We start from the raw sequence: 7,069 nt of genomic DNA on the forward strand, positions 1-7,069 counted from the left end.
CTTTTATTCCTGTGCACCCTTCCCGCCCCTCAACCCCTTTGCACGGGGATACTCAAAAGAAACACAAAAAAACCCACAAAACGACTCCCTTCCCAGGTCTCTGGTGTCTGAGACCCTGGGTGCCGAGTCCTCTACCGTCTGGCTGGGAGCTGACTCCTGCTTGGGTCCTCCCTTTCCCTCCTTCTCCTGCCTCTATAAGCCCTGAGCTGCCTCGCTCCTCTCCCTTCCGGAGCATCCCTATCCGGGTGCCTCGCCCTTCCCTAATAAGCGGCTGGTTCTCTCCCACTCTCAGGGTCAGTGCCTTGATTCCCTGTGGTCCTTCTGTCTGCTTCTGCAGGGGCTCTCTCGCCGGGTACAGCTCCTCCTCCTCCCCATGGCCCTCAATACTCCCACCTGCTGTGGTGATAATCCTTGCACGCCCTTCACTGTTTTCCCTGTTGCTGGTGCCTTCACAGGCTGCCAGGGTTGCTTCCCGCTCACCTCCAGTGCTGGAGGTCTGTTCCCGGCTGCTGTTGCTGCGGTTAGTGTCAGGAGCCTCCTCTGGCTCCTTGCTAACTGCTCCTTCCTCCCAGTGAAAATCCTGGAGTGGGCCTCGTGTCTCCACACTCCCCAGGTCCATCCTCTCTCCACCCCTTCCTTGTCCATCAGCCAATTTTACTACTGCCGGACAGTGATTGCTGGTGACGTCACCAGCCGGTCTCAGCTGAATAAAGACGCGGCTAATAAGCTGCGCGGGCTTCTCCCTCTGTTTCTCCTGTGTTGCAGTTCCTGTTGAAGTGGTTTTTTTTGTTTTATCTTCCCTGTTTGTTTGTTTCTCTCTCTCCTGTCCCCTCTGCCTCTCATAACTTTCCTTTCTTGTCCGAGGTCCTTCCCCCCGTTCTCTCCCGGGACAGAGGCGATCCTCCAGGCCCAAAGGATAACAGTCCCTGAGAAAAGCAAGGGGGTAAGAGTGCTCAGAAACCCCATTGGCCCAGCAAGGGCATTCCTCAATGCCTGAGGACTAAAAGGGGGGCGTACAACCAGTGGAAGAGAGGAGCTATCACCAAGGAGGAGTACTCCTCCTCCGCCCGTGAGTGTAGGAAGGCTATTAGGAAGGCCAAGGCAGAGATGGAATTCAGGCTAGCGTCCAGGATTAAGGACAACAAAAAGTCCTTTTTCAAGTACATTGGGAGCAAGAAGAGGGCACCAGGCAATGCAGGGCCCCTGCAAGATGCAAACGGTAATCCTGTGGCTCTACCAGACAAGAAAGCTGATATTTTTAACAGTTTCTTTGCCTCTGTTTTTTGAACAGGGACCGGGACATTCCACCTACCAGAGGTAGGGACAATCTCGGGGATAGTTCTGTCAGGCCTTCAGTCAGTGCAGATGTAATTAGGGATCTTCTGGAAGGGCCAGACATTTTTACATCTGCAGGTCCAGATGCCCTCCACCCAAGAGTGTTGAGGGAGCTGGCAGGGGTCATCTCGGAGTCCTTGGCCCGGCTGTATGAGCATCCGTGGTCATCTGGGCAGGTGTCGGGGGATTGGAAACTGGCTAATGTGGTCCCTATTTTCAAGAAAGGGAGGAAGGAGGACCCAAGTAACTATAGGCCTGTAAGCCTCACCTCGGTGCTCGGGAAGATCTTGGAAAGAATCATCAAGGAGCACGTCCGTGGGGGGCCTGCATGGGAGATCAAGTTCAGGGGCAATCAGCATGAGTTCATCAAAGGCAGGTCCTGCCAGACCAACCTGATTGCCTTTTATGACCAAGTAACTAAATCCTTGGATGATGGTGTCACCGTGGACGTAGTCTTTCTAGACTTTAAGAAGGCCTTTGACACTGTCTCTCACCCCATCCTCATCAATAAATTAAGCGACTGTGGTACTGATGCCTACACAGTTGGATGGGTAAAAAGTTGGCTGATGGGGCGCACCCAGAGAGTAGTGGTGGACGGGTTGTACTCAACCTGGCAAGATGTGAGCAGTGGGATACCCCCAACCCTGCTGCGCTGGAGCAGACAACACAGACCAGCCCGGGGCTGCAAAGTAAGCTAGGATGCTGGGGGTCTGTGATTTAACTTGAACCAGGAAGGGTTCTGGGGCAGATGTTCCATAAACCGGTTTGACCTAAATCAGTTACAGATGATACTACATTCAACCAGGTTTATTCTAAATGGTAAATCTTAGTTTTGGCCATTTTGAAACTCATTTATGTGCACTGTTCTGTTACAGGTTCAAACCAGTTTCTGATCTCTTAAACTAGTGTGTGTGTAATTTCTGTCCCTAGCCTAGATGGCCATTGAGGCTGTATTCACTAAGGTGGCCATTTTGTCAGGGGTATCAGTCTTTTATAAAATCATCTCACAAGTCTTTTAAAAATCAGTTTAATCATATCTGGCATCATACATGGAAGATAGGAATTAACTATATTTGAGTGGCATCACTGAAGGGCAGAGTGAAAGCTGTATGGGTGTCTTAATTGTATATTTCTAGGCATGGTTATATTTGGATTTCCTTAACACACATTTTGCTGGGTCTATAACAAATTCCCAAATTTTAGTAATTTCTTATTTCACATTTGTGATACCTATTTTTAGCTCCCATTCAAAACCCCTGCTGGGGTTATGTCACTCTTCCCACTTCAAAGACAGCTGCCTTCCAAGTTGCTTCACACACCCTCAGTGCAAACAGGGTCCCCACTGGGACAAATTCTCTCTCTTTCCTCACACACTGTCCCTCTGCAAGGGCAGCTCTCCCTGTTCACTCAGGTGAGTACAATTTTAATGCTGCTACACCTGTAAAACATAATCTGAAGGTTATTTATACCTGCTAACAGGATGTTTACAGGTGATATCATGTACTGCCAAACCATATTTAAGAGCTAAAACACATAGTTGGCCTTGTATAAATTTACAAACTTCTGACTTAGATTAAAATCTCAAATTTAGAGCTCAGAGGCCATGTCTACCTGAGATGCTTTACTGTGCAGTAGACTAACTTACTGATCAGTAAAGTGTCACCATCTACATGTGTAGGCACTTACTGCACAGTAAATTAGTCTACTGTGCAGTAAATTTACCACACAGTAAACCAAAATACTATTAATTGCATGTATAGACATGCCCAGAGTAACTGTAACAACTTTCTCATAGGAATAACAGGCAAATTTTTAACAACAACATTTTAGAATCATGATCATAGGAAAGTAGGGCTGGAAGAGCTTCAAGAAGTCATCTCCTGTCCAAAGCAGGATATCCAGGGAACCTTGATTCTTTCAGGTCCCCTTTCCCTGCCGATACCAAGGGTCTCTACAGGGAGTGTCTCTTAGACTACATGACCAGTTTAACCAGGAACACTGGTGTTGATAAATCCCAGAAGAGGCATCTAGTGTTTGTAACACTTCTGCTTGAGGATGTGAACCTCGAAATATCTTGTGGTTCCATAACATTGCTCACACATCTGAACATGAGTTTGCTGGATATATGTGTAAAACCCGCTCTTTAATGGAAAAAAAGAATTAAGTATGTACAGAACTTACCTTCTGAAAGTTAGAAGCAAGTTTTCCGCTTCTCAGCCCCTGCACTTTAAAATAGGTATTTCCTAAGTTATACAGAAATATTTGTTTCTGCAACCACCAGCAGCAAGTGTCACGAGTAGGGACACGGAGCGGTTGGAATATAATGTTACCCAGGGTCATAGTTCAGGCATACATACGCTGCAGCAGTGATTCCCCCATGCTGATCTGTAGAAAACTGTCAGCATGTTTTTGTTTGTACTTCCCTTCTCAATGCTCTTCCTGAAATTTCAGGCCAACACATGCAGGCTAACAGTGTTAATAAGGCTCTCTTCTGCAATGGTTCCTACACTCTGCCTTGAGAAAGACTTTTGGCCTCCTATCTGGAGGAGAGAGGCTGCCTCTCTTCTCCTCCCCTCAGACAGAGCTTTACTTATTCAAAACTTCAAGGCTCCCTCCCCCTGCAGCCATTCTGAGCAGCTCAGGGGTCTGCAGGCCCAAGTGCAGGGCTCACTTCAGCACTGAAGGAGCTGTCTGGCTTGCAAGCCCTCCCTATGGGCAGTAGCTACTCTGATGCCTGGCCCACTGTGCAGTGGCATTCATCAGCACGACTCACCTACATGCACCACAGTGGATTTTTTTAAGGACTTAAGTACTTTGTAGTGAGACGTACTAGAAAGGGATGGTTCTCAGGGTTGACCATGCCAGGGCTCCAAGGGGATTATGGGGGACTTTCCAAACTGTAAATAACACTAACAGCCTAGTGTTGAGGAGGGAAGAGAAAGTGAGAGGAAGCTGCTTGTATTCAACATTCCAGTGAAAACAGAGTGTCCAGCACGCCGCGTTCTGTCCAAGCCCAGTGGCCAGTCTGCTCCTCATCGAGATGCTTCACTGCACACTGGGACCTGTAGCCTGGAGCTCAGTCCCACCCCAGCTACACGCTCCTAGCCAGCATCACCCAGTGGGAGGGGTTCATTGTCTCACAGGCCTTCCAAATCATTACAGGGCTTTCATTGGAGATGCATCACAGCTACAAATAACCAGTCTGCGTGAACCAAACATTTCCAACAAGACTGAGGCTGACCCATGCTGGCACCTTCTCACCAAGCAGCACAGAGCACCAAGGCTTCCCCTGCAATGAGCCAGCCTTGCTAACGGAGCAGGGATCCGGGTTTTTGGTTTCCCACAGAAAAACAGAATAAAATATGGATTTTCCCGTTTCTTGGAGTAAAACACAGGTTTCTCATCTTAGCAGAGAAACCTGCAGATTTTGTGGTTTTGCAGTAAGCTCTCTGGCAGAGTTCCAGCCTGCAAAGGGCTGCAAAGGGCTGGCGGGGAGCGGGAGGAAGGCGGTCAGGCAGTGGGCACCATGTGCATGTACACGCACCTGGCTGCCAGGCAGCCTGGACAGCAGCTCCCACAGGTAAGTGGGGAGGTGGGGAATTGAGTCCCCGTAGCGGGGGAGGCAGGGAGTTGGGCAGGGCTGGGGCTGGAGCTTGGGGCCCAGGGCCACAATGTGCGGCTACAGGGCCCTAGTGGGGAGCAGGATGGGGCAGTGTGCGGTTTGACCGGGGGGTCAGGGGTGGAAGGGGATGGCTTCCCACCATGGCGCTCACTCCCAGGGTACCTGCACCCCCCAGATCTGTTCATAGGGGGCCAGGGGGCAGGCTGCCTACTGCAGGTGTGAGCCTTCCACCCTGCTGCCCTCCCCCAGGGCCTCCACAGCCCGGCTGGCGTGACCCGGCACAGTAGTGCACAGTGCGGCCACGCAGGAAAGCTGCTCACTGCTGCAAGCTCTGTGCTGCCCTGGCAAAATACCCCCCGTGTGTGCAGCAGCTTTGAGGGGCACAACCCTGCACCGCTGCCCTCACTGCAGCTGCTCATGCAGGGGGCACATCACCAGGGCAGCATGGAGCTCACAGCAGCAAGCAGCTTCTCCACTGTTCACTGCCACGTCGGATCCCACCCACTGGGCTGTGGAGGCTCTGGGGGAGGGCAGCAGGCAGTAATGTCAATTCTCATGAAAACACATGTCGGTGGCATGATGATGACAGTTTACGGTGCCACTTGCCTTCTGCTCACTTTCCCCAACTCCCAGTAACTGCCCCCCACAGTTTTGCTGCTGGTCTGGGATGCCATCCCTGACTGACACAAGGTGTGCTGTGAGATCCCTTGCGTAAATGGAGCTGTGCTAGCCACCCTCAGCTTTTACCTTTTAGGGAAAGCATCTAAGTTGTAGCTTTGCCAGGATAAGCAGTGCCCACACGAGAAGTGCTGGCACACTCTGCTTGAGCGCAGCGGCAGCAGGAGCCTGTTTCTAGCCTAGGCCTGGACTGAACCTCCCCAGGAGCAGGCATAGGGTCTCTTCCGCAATCACCACATCCTCCTGTCGCCTCTCGCCTTGGGCAGAAGCCAGCACCGGCCGTAAGACATAGGTAGGCCTCTGGTGCCCAGGCGCCCTTGACAGAAACCCTTCAAAGCAGACCTCTCTCTGCCTCAGAGCGCGGGGGTCCGGCCAGGCCCTGCCGCGTCCTCGGCTGCCTCCGCCTGAGCTTCAGCAGGGCTGGCAGCCGGAGCCCGGCTCCTCCCAGACCAAGCGGCTGTGGGTAAGAGCGGGGCTGCGGAGGATGAGGTCCTGCTGCCCAACCGCCGCCTGCCCGGGTGAGCGGGGCGCGGGCAGCTCCGGGGCCGGGAGTGCTGGTGCTGAGAAGGGGTCGGCCCGATCTCTTCCTGCTTGGAGAAATAAGCCTGCAGTCCCGGCCCGGGGGGGCTTTGTTGCTCTGACCCCCCGGTGTGACGCTGAACGCGCGGCTCAACCTCCCTGACATTGGAGGCTCCTCTTCTGCAGGGCGGGATGTGTGCGCCGGGTCCCGCCCGCGGGGCCGTGGGATCTGGCGCGCAGACCCACAGGCCTGCAGGCACCTTTGGGATGGGGGCGCTTTGCCCGTGCCGTGGCTGGGCAGCGGGGAGGAGGGGCGACCGGGTCCGGGCACCGGGCTGTTTCGGACCCCAGGCAGGTTGTCCTGTCCCGCCGGGAAGGGTGGTCGCTGCTGCACCAGGGTGGCTGTGATGTTCGGAGGAGCACAGAAAACTACGGCTGGAAGGGACCTCGGGGTGTCCGCGGTTCTCAACCTTCCGCACCTCGCGTCCCACCAACCATTTTGTCAAAAAGCCCTGGTTGGTCTCACTGTGATAAAAACAAAACGCCACTGGCCAAGATATCTGTTGATTCCTCTGTTTCAAGTGCAAACAGCTGATTTTTTTTTTCAATCACATGAGCTGAAGTCCCACCTACATGACCTTCGAATGCCACTGGTGGGACACGTCCCACTGGTTGAGAAACACTGACTAGTGAGTCCAACCCCCTGCTCAAAGCAGAACCAGCCCCAGCTAGATCATCCCACACGAAGCATGGTGTGTTGGGGTCTTATAAACCTCTCATGATGGAGATCCCACAGCCTCTCTGGGCACAGGCAACTGGTAGGGGGGGCACGTGCCCCCCCCCCACATTAGTCCCTGACTCAGCACCACTCATGACAGGGCAGTTTTTTTGATGCATAGGCTAGCAGCATATTTG

The 7,069-nt window shown here is 52.7% G+C and overlaps 1 pseudogene; it reads left to right on the forward strand.

Annotated features, from left to right (window-relative positions):
• The first annotated feature begins 5,529 nt into the window (after positions 1–5,529).
• LOC102379710 overlaps positions 5,530–7,069 on the forward strand; it is an 18,243-nt pseudogene continuing 16,703 nt past the window's right edge.

This window comes from Alligator sinensis, unplaced genomic scaffold, assembly GCF_000455745.1.
Source record: "Alligator sinensis unplaced genomic scaffold, ASM45574v1 scaffold999_1, whole genome shotgun sequence".
In the NCBI taxonomy this organism is placed as follows: Eukaryota; Metazoa; Chordata; order Crocodylia; family Alligatoridae; genus Alligator; species Alligator sinensis.